Below are 17,580 nucleotides of genomic sequence, written 5' to 3'. Positions count from 1 at the left end.
GAATGGAAATTCCTAACTTTTTTCCTGATCCAGCTTCCACTGGGCTACAGCTATGCTGAAAGTAAAAATGTTTCTTCCAAAATTGTTTTGAGGAAAAAATGTAACTAGTAAAAGATGAAATCAACAGAATTCAAATGACCCTTAAGAGTAGGGACTACCCTGTGGTCCAGTGGTTAACACTCCATGCTTACACTGCAGGTGGCAGTGGTTCCATCCCTGGTTGAGGAACTAAGATGCCATGAAGCACTGCCAAAATAAAATGGTTACTTTAAAAAATAATAATAAATAAAAAGTTATGGAGCTCATCCTTTAAAAGAGAGAGAGAGTCATTCAGTTAGGAAAGTGACTATTATTTTCTCTGTGATTTGATCTGGGAGACTTTAGTCCAAGATTCTATTCTGAGTCTACCACTGACTTTTTGGTTGACCTTCATTACTTCTCAGTACTTCTGTTTCTTCTTGAAAGTAAAGTTAGGCTAGATTACATTGAAGAACTTCTATTCTTCCAAAATCCTGATTCCAGAGGTTTAGAACAATTCCACTCCATTCTACATTTCTATGAATACAAAAATGACAGCTTAAACTACTAAACAATTTTGACATCCTTATTGCTGTGCTCCCCCATGCAAAAGGGCTTCTCTGATAGCTGAGTCAATAAAGAATCTGCCTGCAATACAGGAGATCATCTGCAGCACAGATGACCTGGGTTCGATCCCTGGGGCTAGGAAGATCCCCTGGAAAAAAAAAAAGGCAATCCATTCCAGTATTCCTGCCTGGAAAATCCCATGGACAGAAGAGCCTGGCAGACTACAGTCTGTGGGATCACAAGGGTCGGGCACGACTTAGTGACTGAACAACCATTACCCATGCAAAAAAAGTGAACCATCAGACATAAATATTAAACACTTCTTATTTGCACAAAGACCAAAAGTTTAACTCTCAAACTAACAGAAAAGCTTTAAGATAAACCTTAAATATGGCTGTATTTCTAGAATAAGAACTGGACCTCTCTACCATCTCAACTACTTAAACAGTTAACAGTTTCAGTCTCTGAAATAGGTTCATGCCTGCTTTATCATACCTTCCCAAAGTAAGCTGTGGGTGATTTTCACCACAATGTTTCTGGCAGCTATTTCATAACATTCCCCCACAAGAATATGATGGTTGTATTTCAGACCAAGAAATCAGTATCATAAAAATCAAAAATTTAACCAACAGCATGAAAAAGATGAAAACAACCACTTCCTTTAAAATAGATTGTCTTTTTAACACTGTCCTTAAGACTATTTTCTACAGTTCTTAAGAAATGTCTATGGTCTATTTTATATAGTTCTATATTAATTTTTATAATAAACAGGTATTACTTACATAATATACAAATGAAAATTTTTTAAAATAATAGGTTAACTTCCACTTGGTTTGCTCTGGAGAACTACAGTGTTCTGGTTAGAACCCAAGGGGAAAGACTGATGAGATGGCAGATGAGAGAAGTACCTCAGACAGAGCTTGAGGAAGAAGTAAGAGGTACTTTCTGTGTTTTATGTTTTCTAATCCAGCTATTAAAATATGAAAGCAAACAGAAGATTAGGGACAGAAGCTCAATCCAGTAAAATAGGCTGCACTTTGTGTTGGTGCTGCTGTATATTATCTCCTTCAAAAATCTGAAAGTGAAAGTAAAAGTTGCTTAGTCGTGTCCAACTCAGCGACGCCATGGACTGTCCATGTAATTCTCCAGGCCAGAATACTGGAGTGGGTAGCCTTTCCCTCCTCCAGGGGATCTTCCCAATCCAGGGATCAAACCCAGGTCTTCTGAACTGCAGGTGGATTCTTTACCAGCTGAGCCACAAGGGAAGCCCAAGAACACTGGAGTGGGTAGCTTGTCCCTTCTCCAGCAGATCTTTCAAACCCAGGGATCAAACCCAGGTCTCCTGCATTGCATGCAGATTCTTTACCAACTGAGCTAGCAGGGAAGCCCTAAAGCACAGTATTAATTTAGAAGACTGTATCAAGTAAATGCACTGTAAATAGTCAATTTAGTTTAGCTCTATGTGTGTATTACCTTCAAAATTCCACAAAGGTAACCAGCGGTGTAAAAGAGAGCAGCACTTAGACAGCCAAATTGCTTGAAATATAAACAACCAAGCAAGGGTTCATGCTTGCTTTAACATATCTTCTCAAAGTAAGCCATGGTTGATTTTTAGCACAATGTTTTCTGGCAGCTATTCCATAACATTTTCCCACAAGAAAATGACGATTGTATTCCAGACCAAGAAATTACACCCGCCCACAGAGAGCAGGCCACAGGGAAGGACAGCAAGAACTGAAGCACAGCAGGGGAGACAAAGAGGCTAAACAGAGGAAGAAGGATCGACATGAAGCACCTCGTCACTGTGTCGTTTCATCTTTATGATGACAAAAGCAACTTAAGGCTTTAAAAAAGTCAGTGACACAATTTGAGTAGCATGTTTTAAAGGGCCATTGAGGGGAAAAAAGGGGCCGTTGGTGAAACTCTGGAAGAGAGGCTAAAGAGGAATAACAGGAAAGACATGGAGACTACTTCAAGTATGACAATCAGATTGTGAAATGGGAATAAGAGTCCACAAGAGCAAGGAGGCTAGAATGACACCAGCAACAAGAAGCAGAAATGCTCTGAAAATACTTTAAGAGAAACAATTATCCACTGTATTTGTCTAATAGAAATGACCAAACAATATCTCAAATTTTTTAAAACATAAAGTTCCCATTACTTCATTAGGTAACATTTACAAAAGAGAATGTAAAAATATTTTTTGGCATTGTCAACAGTGGACCATAAAGGATCATACTCTAACAATAGTTAGAATTTTTAAAGAAAAGTAATACAGGCAGTTGGATTTAGAATGATCTACTTGCCCTCGATATCTAAGCATATTTACATATAAATTTATTTCCAGAACTGTAAAGGTCAATATACAAAATACTCATCTGCAATGGAGAGCTGACATAAATGACTTCTAAGATTCTAAAAGTGAGTTGCTGGGGCTACTGACCTCTTTCTGGCCTGACAGGGCTCTAAATGTCTGACTTCCATAGGCCAGCAGAGGGCTGCAACAGCCCAGAGAAAAGGGTCAGGCAGCTTTGCTTGCATCTCTGGCACTGAGTGGTGGAAAATTTACAATACTGAAAGTAGAGATCTAATAACCATGACGTACTCACTCCACTATCAACAGACTCTCAAAGGGGGCAAAGACCAATCCCCCAGATCCTGAAAACTAGCAACACTCACCATTAAGCATTCTGCCACCAGCTCCTTTCACTTACTGCAAAATAGTGAAGTATTTGGAAGCAGAACAAACTCTCACTAATGTAGGGTAATTAGAAGGGAAAAAAGCCAGTCAAAATGAGTTAGCAATTCACACTTTCTTCCAGACCACTGCTCCACACTACTGCTACAAGACTAACCTTCCTAAAATGATTTCATGAGATTACTCTCACATCTACTTTGCCAATCTGTTCTGCATGTAGTGCAATGTTGAAGTCTTTACTCTGACTAGGTTTAAAGGTAGATTTCTACCTCGTGTATATAGACAATCATTTTCAGCTCCACTAGCCAGTCCACCCTTACTGTTATATACAATACACAACAGAGCTGAAATGGAAAATGTCACCGTGGTGAACCCTGGAGAAAGAAAGAAATTTACACAGGGCTAGGGAAAGGGTAGAGCTACTGCTGGAAAAAGTCTGCACAAAGAGGGAGATAGGACTTCACTGGGGCAAGAAAGGAAATGGCTCAGGGAAAGATACACAGAGGCCTTCAACTAAACTTATAAATGTTTAATTCTTAAGTCTGCAGACAGGTGCCATATGCACACTATGCTGTTTTCTGTACCTTTTAAATTATCTGAAATATGTGAAAATAAAAAACATTTTTGGTATTTTAACTTCACCCCTCAAAAGACAAGTAATTCTTGATCTGCTCAAGAGATCAGACCTCTGGTCCATTCTCAGTACTACTCACCCTTTAATTCTGAATACACTCTAACTCATTTTTACTTAAAAATGCTTTCCTTAAAAATGATAAGTACATATTTTAGCCTTAAATGAAAGGAAAGGACTTTTAACTGCTTAGATAATTGCATATAGTTTGAATAGTGGCGCATAAAAAAATAAAGAGATTTGAAATAAAAAGCATGGCATAAAAACCCAGAATAGTTTTTATGATAATCACAGCTTCTGCAATATAAGCCTGAAATCCTGAAAATCATCTTTATCTACATCCAAACTCTCTATGTGTTAGAGGTAGCTGAAGCCAGTACCCCTTCTCAAGAGAACAACACTTATGAAAGTATTAAGTTATTTCTCATCTACATACCACACCATTCCCACCCTGATCCAACAATAAGGTGGGTGATTAACACTACTTCAATTATAGCCAAAATTGTAGCTTCCACACAACTTCACACCAGGGCTGAATTGTCTGGGCCTTTTAGTCCTGATCTACCACTTCTGTGTCCTGCACACTCTCTGACATAAATCCACTTACAATACTACCCACAAGAATTCAGGACAACTGCCAACTTTAAATGAAGTATAACCTATAAAAATACCAAATGGCTGTATTATACACCTGAAACTAATATGACTGATACTATATACCAACTAGACAGCAATTTAAAAAAAGAATTCAGGATAACTGCATATGAGTCATTTAAAAGGTGCTCTAAGTTGACTTAGGATAATAGTATGCATGACTGGTAGCTCTTTTTAGTCAGGTCAGTTTAGGATTGTACACTGCATTCCTGTCAAAGGATGCTGAGAAGAGTAACGAGGAATATGGTACAGAGGGAACAAAGCATAGTGAATTCCCTGCAGTCTAACAGCATTAAGTATGTGACATGAAAAGGGTGGTACTGCGGAAAGTCCAACCCCAATGGCAAAGAGTATGTGTCTATTTGGTTTCATTTTTAAAATAAAGCATTTCCTGAAATATAACAATGTAAATATTATGAACTGGGGGTAAAAAGGCAAATCTCACTGATGATGCCAATATTAAATAGCTTTATCTATAAAAAGAAATATCCTGTAAGTCTAAAAACATAAATTTAGGACTATTTAAGAATTTAACAGTTTTACATAAAAAAACTGAACTTAAATTTCCAACTCAGTGATTCTTCGTCTTTTTTGGACAGACCCATCTCAAAGCCCAAAGCCATAGGACCTTCAACTAAAAAATCTGCAATGTAATTTCCAGATGTTTACAGAGCCTCTCTGTAATTATGGATCCTTGTTGTAAGTAATTATCTCTTCCAGCTAGATTTTAAGCTCCATACAAGCAGAAACTATCTTCTTCAGATATGTGCTTAGCAATGGCACCTAAAACCTTAATATCTAAGCACTTTTTCAATGATCTCCTTGTCTGCTATATGAATTCTATACAACCTCTTGAATTATTTTCTAAGAAAACCTGTGTTACATTATTCCCCATCTTGGAAATTTGTTTTTATCAAGCCCCTCTTCCTTGCAATCACGACCTTTTTCATCTGCTACCCATTTCTTCCCCTTAGTCCCAATTCATCCTCTTAGGCCAGTAAGCCCATTCGCCTGACATTAGCATTGGGGTGATCCCTTAGAATGTGATGGAATCTGGGGTACAACAATGAACAAGACAGACACAATCCATGTCCTTGAGGGCTCACTGTGTCCCATTCTACACCAACTAAAAAGCATTTGAATGATCAAAGAATACGGTCCCCTTTCACATATTCAGTGTAAATTCTAAAGAAAAAAGCACTACAGCTAAGATCATATTAAAATATTCAGTGTAAATTCTTAAAAAAACACTATAGAAAAATATCAGTGAAGATCATATTAAATTCCTACCTCAACAACACTAAATGCAATACTGTTCATAAAAACATTTATTTAAAATTTGCTGGGTCTTCCTTGGTGGTCCAGTGCTTAAGAATCTGCCTTCCAATGCAGGAGATGCAGGTTCCATTCCTGGTTGGGGAACTAAGATCCCACACGAGGCAGGGCAACTAAGCCCATGTGCCACAACTAAGACCCGACACAGCCAAAACAAACAAATATAAGAAAATAAAAGTTGTTAATTAAGTATGCACTGTTTAAAACCTTGATTATATCCATAATACTTGTTCATTGTGGCAAAGCTTGAAAATACAGAAAAATAAATTCTGGTTACGATCATATTCAATATCCAGAGATAGTCTGTCACATTGCCAGACTGAATCATTCAAGAACTTTCCTTGTAAAAATTCATAATACAAAATATTTATTTTCCCCACAAAGGCTCAAATTTTATATATCATTTCATCTTTTTTTTTTCTCTTAATAATATCAACTTCTTTGAAGGTATAATTTTTTAAAGGAGCAATACAATCACTAATTTAAATTCATCTGCACAATGAAAACAAACTTCAAAAGGGCATGGTAAAGAGTGAATTGAAGGGAAAAAAGTAGAAGCAATGACAGATATTATTTTCTTGGGCTCCAAAATCACTGCAGACAGTGAGTGCAGCCATGAAATTAAAAGACGCTTCCTCTTTGGAAGGAGCAAGACAGTGTATTAAGAAGTAAATACATCACTTTGCCAACAAAGGTCTAGACTCAAAGCTATGTTTTTTCCGGTTGTTATGAATGGATGTGAGAGTTGGACCATAAAGAGGGCTGAGCACCGAAGAATTGATGCTTTTGAATTGTGGTGCTGGAGAAGACTCTTGAGAGTTCCTTGGACTCCAAGATCAAACCAGTCAATCCTAAAGGAAATCAACACTAAATATCCATTGGAAGGACTGATGCTAAAGCATCTTTGGCCACCTGATGCAAAGAACTGACTCATCGGGAAAGACTCTGATGCTGGGAAAGATTGAGGGCAGAAGATGAGATGGTCAGATGGTTAGACAGACTCAGTGGACATGACTCTGACCAAATTCTAGTAAACAGTGAAGGACAGAGGAAACTGGAGTGCAGCAGTCCATGGGGTCACAAAGAGTTGGACACGATCCAGCAACTTTCAATAACAACAGAGTGAATGAGAATTTATGAGGACAGCCCATTATCAGTCACAGGAGGTTTGTAATTATGCCTCTGACCAAAGGATATGAAGTATCAATTCACAGCAGAGAAAGGGCAAATGATTATTTCTCCACGTTATTAGCTAATGATCAAATTCCTGTAGCTAAAATCAAATCCATCCACACCACAATTTAAGATTAAAGTCTTGGATAACAAGAAAGTGGTTATATAATTTAAATGGAAGTGAAGTGAAGTGATGTGAAGTGAAGTCGCTCAGTCGTGTCCGACTCTTTGCGACCCCATGGACTATAGTCTACCAGGCTCCTCCCTCCATGAGATTTTCCAGGCAAGAATACTGGAGTGGGTTGCCATTTCCTTCTCCAAGGGATCTTCCCGACCCAGAGATCGAACCTGGGACTCCAGCATTCCAGGCAGATGCTTTAACCTCTGAGCCACCAGGGAAGCCCAATTTGGACATAAATATTAACGTTAACCAACAACAGATAGGGACAGATTTACTTTCACTGGATATTGCAAAGCTACTGAACAATAGCACCTGAAGGGGGAAGAGGAGCTAAGGAGGGGAAAAGTATACAGGAAAGGAACAGCGAGTGAGCCCCTTTGCTGTTACACATTCCTGTTTACTTTCAATAGTGTGAGGACTAATAGAAGGTAAAGAAGTATTTTTTGGTCCTGTTTGACTGCAGCCAAGAGAGAACACTCATCTTCATTCTCGAGATGTTTTTATAAACCCTGGAAGACAGGGATAATTTCCGGAGGGTGAATAACCACTGCTGGGTGATCACCTCAACTAAAAATCTGCAAACAGACGACATGATCCTCTACGTAGAAAACCCTAAAGACTCCACCAGAAAATTACTAGAGCTAATCAATGAATATAGTAAAGTTGCAGGATATAAAATCAACACACAGAAATCTCTTGCATTCCTATACACTAATAACGAGAAAATTTCAAGAAATTAAGGAAACAATTCCATTCACCATTGCAATGAAAAGAGTAAAATACTTAGGAATATATCTACCTAAAGAAACTAAAGACCTATATATAGAAAACTATAAAACATTGGTGAAAAAAATCAATATGCTAAGTCGCTTCAGTTGTGTCCGACTCTGTGCGACCCCATAGACGGCAGCCTGCCAGGCTCCCCCGTCCCTGGGATTCTCCAGGCAAGAACACTGGAGTGGGTTGCCATTTCCTTCTCCAATGCAAGAAAGTGAAAAGTGAAAGTGAAGTTGCTCAGTCGTGTCCGACCCTCAGCGACCCCATGGACTGCAGCCTTCCATGCTCCTCCATCCATGGGATTTTCCAAGTAAGTACTGGAGTGGGGTGCCACTGCCTTCTCTGGAAAGAAATCAAAGAGGACACTAATAGATGGAGAAATATACCATGTTCATGGATTGGAAGAATCAATATAGTGAAAATGAGTATACTACCCAAAGCAATCTATAGATTCAATGCAGTCCCTATCAAGCTACCATCGCTATTTTTCACAGAGCTAGAACAAATAATTTCACAATTTGTATGGAAATACAAAAAACCTCGAATAGCCAAAGCAATCTTGAGAAAGAAGAATGGAACTGGCGGAATCAACCTGACTTCAGGCTCTACTACAAAGCCACAGTCATCAAGGCAGTATGGTACTGGCACAAAGACAGAAATATAGATCAATGGAACAAAATAGAAAGCCCAGAGATAAACCCATGCACCTATGGACAAAGGAGGCAAGAATATACAATGGATTAAAGACAATCTCTTTAACAAGTGGTGCTGGGAAAACTGGTCAACCACTTGTAAAATAATGAAACTAGAACACTTTCTAACACCATACACAAAAATAAACTCAAAATGGATGAAAGATCTAAACCTAAGACCAGAAACTATAAAACTCCTAGAGAAGAACATAGGCAAAACACTCTCCGACATAAATCACAGCAGGATCCTCTATGATCCACCTCCCAGAATACTGGAAATAAGAGCAAAAATGAACAAATGGGACCTAATTAATATTAAAACCTGCACAACAAAAGAAACTATAAGCAAGGTGAAAAGACAGCCTTCAGAATGGGAGAAAATAATAGCAAATGAAGCAACTGACAAACAACTAATCTCAAAAATATACAAGCAACTCCTGCAGCTCAATTCCAGAAAATAAACGACCCAATCAAAAAATGGGCCAAAGAACTAAACAGACATTTCTCCAAAGAAGACATACAGATGGCTGGCAAACGCAGGAAAAGATGCTCAACATCACTCATTATCAGAGAAATGCAAATCAAAACCACAATGAGGTACCATTTCACGCCAGTCAGAATGGCTGCTATCCAAAAGTCTACAAGCAATAAATGCTGGAGACGGTGTGGAGAAAAGAGAACCCTCTTACGCTGTTGGTGGGAATGCAAACTAGTACAGCCACTATGGAGAACAGTGTGGAGATTCCTTAAAAAAACTGGAAACAGAACTGCCATTATGACCTAGCAATCCCACTGCTGGGCATACACACTGAGGAAACCAGAACTGAAAGAGACACGTGTACCCCAATGTTCATCGCAGCACTGTTTATAATAGCCAGGACATGGAAGCAACCTAGATGTCCATCAGCAGACGAATGGACAAGCTGTGGTACATATACACAATGGAGTATTACTCAGCCATTAAAAAGAATACATTTGAATCAGTTCTAATGAGGTGGATGAAACTGGAGCCTATTATACAGAGTGAAGTAAGCCAGAAAGAAAAACACCAATACAGCATACTAACGCATATATATGGAATTTAGAAAGATGGTAACGATAACCCTGTATGCGAGACAGCAAAAGAGACACAGATGTATAGAACAGACTTTTGGACTCTGAGGGAGAGGGTGAGGGTGGGATGATTTGGGAGAATGGCACTGAAACATGTATAATATCATATATAAAACGAATCACCAGTCCAGGTTTGATGCATGATACAGGATGCTTGGGGCTGGTGCACTGGGATGACCCAGAGGGAGTATGGGGAGGGAGGTGGAAGGGGGGTTCAGGATGGGGAACACGTGTACACCCATGGTGGATTCATGTTGATGTATGACAAAACCAGTACAATATTGTAAAGTAGCCTCCAACTAAAGTAAATAAATTTATATTTAAAAATAATAAAAATAAATAAATAAATAAAAATCTGCAAACAAATTGGATTGATCTTAAGAGAAAAACTGGGCTTCCCTAGTGGCTCAGACAGTAAAGAGTCTGCCGGCAATGTGGGAGACCTGGGTTCGATCCCTGGGTCAAGAAGATCCCCTGAAGAAGGAAATGGCAACTCGTTCCAGTATTCTTGCTGGAGAATCCCAAGGACAGGGGAGCCTGGCAGGCTACAGTCCATGGGATTGCAGAGTCGGACACGACTGAGCAACTAACACTTTCAAACTTTAAGAAGAAACAATTCTCAAAATAATAGATGAACATTTATATAACATAAATTTCAAGTTAGTTCTTGAGTAATAGCATCTGGAGTTGGAGACATTCCAGTGACAACTTTCTGAAGTTTTTTTCATAACTAGATATATAAAATTACTCTCATCATATATTAAAATAACACATGTGAAAGTATCTAACAGTACAAAAGCTCAATAAAAGTTCTTTTCTTTGATCACCAAGTAACTTCCAAATAGTCAAAATTAAGCTCTGGTAAAAAGGACTTATTTTAACTCAGAGGTTGCAAGAGTTTAGTACACAATATGAGAATATAAACCAAGGCTTTATTCCTAGTACAATATTTTTGGGCAAATTATGGTGAGAAGTATTTTATAAATTAAAAATATTCTCAACTACCTGACATCATTAACCACCATCACTAATTAGTAAATTGCTATAAAGAATGTTTTTAGTATTTACTTCTACCCTGTTTGTTAAAGCTCCAGAAGTGGTAGAACAGAAAGGAAAGAAAGCTGTGTACAATGTGTCTTTGGTAGAAGAGAAAATAAAAGTAGGTGCTTCTTTCCTCTTCCTTTACATTTGCTAATACTTCTCTTTCATAAAGCAGTCTTAGCATTACTCCAGAGAATTTTAACGTGGATCCTATCCATGGCTCAATATCATCAGATAAGCGGACATTTTGCTAATCTCAAGAGTAGTAGTGAAACTCAAGAGATCTGATGTAAAAATACTTTATGAACTATCGAGGATATAATTTTTTACATACTATTATCTTTTACCATGAATTTATATATCTATTTCTAGGAAGAAAGACCCACGTACGCGTGGCTTTGTTTTCTATTATAAGCCAGAATGCCAACAAAACTCCTATTTAGGAAGAACAACAGTCTGAAATGTAAGAAGCTACAGGACTCTCACAACACTTTTAAGCAATAAGGGAGTTTAAAAATATGGTGTTTAATCACTAATATTTGTAGTATTTTCCCCAATTGTGGCCCAAATGCAAACTGATAAGCAGAAGTGTAAGCAACTACATATTTCAAAACAATTTTAGTGCAATAAACAAATATTAAGCGATCAGCCAAAGAGACACAATTTTTAAATGCCAAAGAAATGATTTTGTAACTTAGCTTCATAATTTATCTTTTTTTTTAACCTCAACTTGGAAGTATTTCTGTGGAGGGTTCTACTTCTAACCTAGACAAACGCCTATTTACTCTTCCTGACTCTATTCCTTTATAAAAGACCTAAATGAGTCTGGTTAGTTATCTTTCTCCTTCACTCACTTTGTTTTAAGTAAGTTTCTTTATGATCTGAAAGGATATATGCACCTCAATATTCATTTGCAACACTGTTTACAAAGTCAAGACGTGGAAGCAACCTAAACACCCACTGACGTTTAGGAATGGATGAAAAAGCCATGATACATATATTCAATGAAATATTACTCACTAATAATGAGTAAAAAGAATGAAATAACACCATTTGCAGGAACATGGATGGACCTAGAGAGTGTCATACTGAAGTAAGTCAGACAAAGGAGGAGGAGTACCACATGACAGCCCTTATATGTGGAATCTAAAAAGAAATGATGCAAACGAACTTGCGAAACAGAGCACGAACTTATGGCTGCTGGGAGGAAAGGACAGTTACGGAGTTTGGGATGGACATGTATATACTGCTATATTTAAAATGGATAACCAACGAGAACCTACTGCTGCTCAATGCTGGAATGCTACTCAAATGCTATGTGACAGCCTGGATGGGAGGGGAGTTTGAGGGAGAATGGGTACATGTATACGAATGGCTGAGTCCTGGTTCACCTGAAACTATCACAACACTGTTAATCAGCTATACCCCCAATACAAAATAAAAAGCTTAAAAAAAAAGTATATTCCCTTTTAACAATGAACATTAATATCAAGGTGGAGTCTGTTAAAACAGTTCTTAAAAAGCTGTTAACAACTGTAGTCCTTCGGTAGCTGGGGTGAGACTAATTTGCTTCTGACAACTAATGTTTAAAAAAAAAACAAAAACACGAACGATATCAACATCTCACAAAAAGGCTTGCTGGCCTATCTTCCACAATTCTTTGTTTTTTTAACCAACACAGTAGAAGATAGAATGCCGGCCCCACAAATTTTTCACAAAGTCGGAAACTTAAACAGTGCCTTAAAACTTCTCAAAATCAGAGAAGCACTCTTAATTAGAGGTAGAACAGAAAAATGGTTAAGAATGAGGACAGCAGAGCTGTCACTTTTTTGGGTCTGTGAATATCTGCACACCACATAACAGTTCAAAGCCTCATTTTTCTCAGCCATAGTGTCTGTTTTACGGGGTTATTACGAAAATTATCTGAAATAGCTCACTTAAAAACTCAAGATTCTAAGTGCTCAACAATGTTTATCATAACCTTTAGCTTCAAAGTTACAAATAATCCGTGTAACACCACTACACTACAGTACTCATGTACTGGCTCCCAGTATTATCAATGTAAAGCACTAAAAAGAAAGGTCTCTAAACCTAACAGCAGAAGTCAACACTTAGTCTTAACGTTCCTACAGTGTATATTTTATTTTAGATCTACAAGATAACCTTAACATGAACTACTCAAAAGTTGAGTTTACAAAGGAAATTACATCTCCTGTTGCTGTATATCTCAAAACTAGCAACAAATTAACATTGTTACTAAGATACTTTAACTGTTACTTTTTAAAAGTCACTGTCTGTTAAAGAAACAGACTGTGCATGCATGAGTGTATATGAGAATGTATTCAAATGCTATATGAAGAAACTTCATATTCTCCAGAGGAAGTCAGACTCTTAACAACCACAATATTTAAAATGTTCATAAGAGGCTTTACTAAGATTAGAACTAAGCAGGGATCAGAAAATGTATCTACAGGGAGTTATAATCTGTAAAACAGCAGGTGCTCAAAACAATGAAGGTAAGACTAAGCAAAAACCTAGGGATGTAGACACCTTAGATAATACAGTAGGAAACTGTTATTTTTTCTAAAAATATCACTTTTTATATGTATAAAGGCTTATAGAATATAATGTGCTTTCCATACATAATCATATTGGGCCATCAAAAATGCTGTAAATTATATAACAAAATGTTTTGTTTGCAGATTACAAATGCAAGGCTCTGAAAATTAATATGATTTGTCAAAAACCACAGTTAGGAAGTGACAAATCAAGAATTTAAACCCCAGTCCTCTCATTTATATTTCCCCTGTTCTTTCCACTATTCCATAAAGCTACTTCTTAAAAGAAAGAAGTATATTAGCACCTTCACAAAAAGAAATCTCTAGGCCAAACCACAGACATTTAATTAGCTGTGCTGAGTTGGGGAAGTCATTTCCCCTTATCAGGCCTTTATTTTTTCATCTGTAAAATGAGGGAAACAGACTAGAAAATTTGAAGTCCTTTCCAGTTCCAAGGATAAATCTCTAGACCGTACCATTTAAGAGTACCAGCATTTTACAAATACATGTTGATGTCAGCTTTAGCAATGAGTTCCAAGTCAGAAAGTGGTGTCATTAGCTATTAAGCAACGTATGGCAATTACTGGATAAATTCGTCACACCCATCTGATAGATGCTGCTTCAGTAGCATCAAGTTTATATACAGAAAGCTGTCTAAACCTTTTCCAGACTACAATGGAAATTAAATATCACTAATCATTCTCTCTTTAGATTGAAACAATGCTCTTAATATATAAGAATGGTTTAAAGAAAATTTAACCACTAGTCAACTAGTACCAAGAAACTGAAAATTTTCAATATTATTTTTATTCCCTAGAATAAAAACCTCTTTTCCAATGAAGAGTTTTCCAAATATCCCTACTGTTTCTTTGATATCAGGTACATGTTTCACCAACTTCTATATGGGGAAAAAAAAAAGTAACATACAAGCATTTTGATAAAAATATCTTCCATTTAAATTCATTCCACCAGTTAGGTACTTATTGCCAAACAAAATTCAAGCTTTTCTCCCCTTCACAGTATCAGAGAACTAAAGTCAAAGACTGCACAACATACTTCCACCTATTAAGTTCTTTCCTCATCTCAATATTTTTTTCTCTTCCTCAGTCTTCATGGAATACACACCCAGGGATTTCCACTTTCCCAGTTCTGCCTGTTCATAAAACCATCTTAACAACCATGGAAACCAGAGCGCGTAAGATCATTATAGGCCTCTTTCTCTTTTCCTTTCATGAATGCTACTTAGTTAGGTTTTACTTCATTTTAACACCTTGCCTGTCCTTAAAATAGAACACATATCCTGAATAGTTAATCTTGACCTTACTTACTCAACCATTCGCAGACCTTTAGAAATTGTTAGTCCTTGTGTCAACTATAAAAATTTTTTTAGTAAACCTTCCCCCTCTTGCCTAGGACACATTTCGAATGTTTACAGGTTTTTGCGTTTAGCCCAAATTAAAGACTTTCCCCAACAAGCTTAGTTAATATAACGACTTGATCTTACACAGTCGACACTATCTCATTTTGTTTTTTAAGCCTCTTGGCAACAATACAGCATATGTTCTGCCAGTTCTGAGCTAATCTCCAGGAAAGCCTTTGTATAACGATTGAAGAAACTGAAACAGATCAGTGCCCAAGATTTTTAAGAGCCTACACGAGCATATGTTTTTAATCAGCAGTCAATTTATTTTAAAATAGCTATTTCACCAGTTCGCCTTCTTCCATTAAGCCGTTTTAAAATAAAAAAGGACACACGACCGGGAACACAGGTTCAGGTCAAGTTCAGGACCAGAGGCTTTTCCGAAGCGTTGGGGATGCCGGGGTCTGTATCCCGTCACCCCGTCCACGGGTTGGCCGCGGGTGTCTAGTGGACATCACACTCTCGACCTCTACGCCGCTTGAAGCGTTCCCTACGGCTTCAACGGGTTCAAAAGTGTCAACTTCCCGTCCCAAACTGTTTCTTACTGTTATTATTAAAACAGCTGTCAGCTGGGCTCCGGTGACCTCTTTGTACAACCGTTTATTCAACGCTTTGGGATCCTCGAGAATGCGTCACGGCGGGTTACCCTCGAACGAGCTCCGAGAGCCCGACGGCCCGCGGGTCCGCGAGCACCGGCCCCGCTCACCCGCGCCGCCCTCCCGGCCTCACTCGGTCCCGGCGGCTCAGACTAGGCGCGCCCCCGCTCCGCCCCGCCCCGCCCCGCTCCGGCGGCGCCCCCGGCCGCGCACACCCGCTCCCCGCCCGCCCGCTCGCACACGCGCCGCGGCCCCGCCATGTTCCGGGAGCGGCGCGGCCGCCCGCCCGGCCCCCGCCCCCCCGGTCCCCGCCCGGCCGCTCCCGCCGCGCCCCGGCTCCGGCGCTCCCGGCGGGCGGCCCGTCCTGTCAGCGCGGCGGGGCGGGGCGCGTCCTTACCTCGCTCTGGGGAGGAGACGGGAGCGGGCGCGACTGAGGGGCTCCTCCCGGGCGCCGGGGCCGGGGCTCGAAACCGCGCCCCTCCTTCCTCCTCGCCTGTCGCCACGCCCCCCTCGCCCGCACAGACCCCAGGCACGGCCGGCGCGGGAGGGTCTACCCCCGGGACGAAGGCCTCGGCTCCGCCGTCGCTGTCGTGCTCTCCGCCACCGCCGCCGTAACCGCCGCGAACGCTGCCGAGGCCGGGCTCGAAAACATCTCCGGTCTCCGCCGTCCCTCACCACAGCCTGCTCGCTCCCAGGACGGCGCCGCCCGGCGATTGGCCGTGGCGCGGGCACGTGACGCGCGGGCACGGGACGGGCAGCGTGAGCGCCCCGCCCCCGGCCCGCCGCCCCTTCCGTCCGCCCGCCCCGCCCGCGGCCCGCGGCTCTAGAGGCGCCGGGAGAAGCTTCCCGAGCCGGGGGCGGGGGTCGGGGCGTACCAAGTGGACGCGGGGCAATGGGGTCGGCGGCGGACCGGGCGGAGCCCCGCGTCGCCGTCTCCCCTCCGCCGGCTCCGACCCCAGAAGGCAGGGGCTGAGGGAGCGAGGGAGTAGCGCAGGCGCCGCCTCGCCTTGCGCAGTGGCCACCACCGTGGCTTGACTGGAAACTTCTGGAAATGGCGACGGCGACGAGGAAGAAGAGGCTCTGTCTACGTAGGGTATTCACACGTTTTTGTTTTGCTGGGGCGGGCGGACGAATTTGCCAGCTGGGACCCGGGAGACCGACGCTGCGCCCCCAGCTGGAGGCGGAGGCGGGTGTCTGCCCGGCCCGCGGCCCGCGGCGCGCGGTGGGCCCGGGGCGTCGGGAGAGGCGGGCACCCGCTTCCGCGCACTGCGCCTGCGCGCCGGCCGGCCGCACCTGCGGGAGCCCGGGGACCAGCGGGGCCGCGACGCGCCCTCACCTGCGCCAGGTGGGCCTGGGCCCGTCCCGAAAGCACATCCACGTGCACCTGCCCCCAGGTCCGCACGCACTGTGCAGTACGCCCTCCCCCAGTCACACGTTCGGATAACCTTTATAGACAAATTTCGGTGCATTTTCCCCCAACCGCTCGGGGCACTGCCAGCTGGAGAACTGCGCAAAGGAAAAGTCACCGCCTCGGCAGCCCCGCTGCTGGCAGTCTGACTTCCTCTGGAGGTTAATCCGCGACAGTCTGTACTTGCCCTTATTTAACCACCGAGGGGATTACATAATCGAAGGGAAACCATTTTATTCTGAGTTGCTTCTGGTGACTTTTTATTTACAAGGAGGTTAATCCGCGACAGTTTGTGCATGCCTTTATCTAACCATCAGAGGGCCCTCATCGTTGTGGCCTCTCAACTACAGCATGGGTTTGTGACTTACTGAAGTTACGAGTTTGTCATTAATCAGCAGATGAGCTATTTCAGACGACAGAGAAAGCTACATCCCAGCATTTAACTATATAAAACATAAGCTTGCATTAAAGATCACTGTTTTTTCCTTTCCTACATTTCTCCCATCTTTAAATACATCAGGTTCAAAATGAGTAGTAAGACTGCACCTTGTGGCTAGAAGTGGAACACTGTTACATTTAAGTTGGATATTTATGGCATGAAGTAACAAATACTAAAAATTTATAACCAACTCGTCTGACTTCTCAAGTGGTTGAGTTGGTTCTCATTTAACTCGCTGTAACAACAATAGCAATAACTATTTCTACAGCAGTACAAGCC

The 17,580-nt window shown here is 41.0% G+C and overlaps 1 protein-coding gene across 7 annotated transcripts in view; it reads right to left on the bottom strand.

Moving 5' to 3' along the window:
- ANKRD12 (ankyrin repeat domain 12) overlaps positions 1 to 16,169 on the bottom strand; it is a 98,931-nt gene extending 82,762 nt beyond the window's left edge. For 4 of the 7 annotated variants that reach the window (XM_060405236.1, XM_060405238.1, XM_027960748.3 and 1 more), the window contains exon 1: positions 15,852 to 16,169. The gene's annotated coding sequence lies outside the window, so the exon portion shown is untranslated. Of the gene's footprint in view, positions 1 to 15,403; positions 15,604 to 15,851 lie in introns of those variants that run through there. The other 3 variants (XM_060405237.1, XM_042239160.2, XM_060405239.1) reach the window with 1 other exon arrangement.
- Positions 16,170 to 17,580: the final 1,411 nt, after the last annotated feature.

The sequence above is a fragment of the Ovis aries genome, chromosome 23 (assembly GCF_016772045.2).
Source record: "Ovis aries strain OAR_USU_Benz2616 breed Rambouillet chromosome 23, ARS-UI_Ramb_v3.0, whole genome shotgun sequence".
Taxonomy (NCBI): domain Eukaryota; kingdom Metazoa; phylum Chordata; class Mammalia; order Artiodactyla; family Bovidae; genus Ovis; species Ovis aries.
Note: the sequence above shows the minus strand (reverse complement) of the source record. Positions and strands in the feature narration are given on the sequence as shown.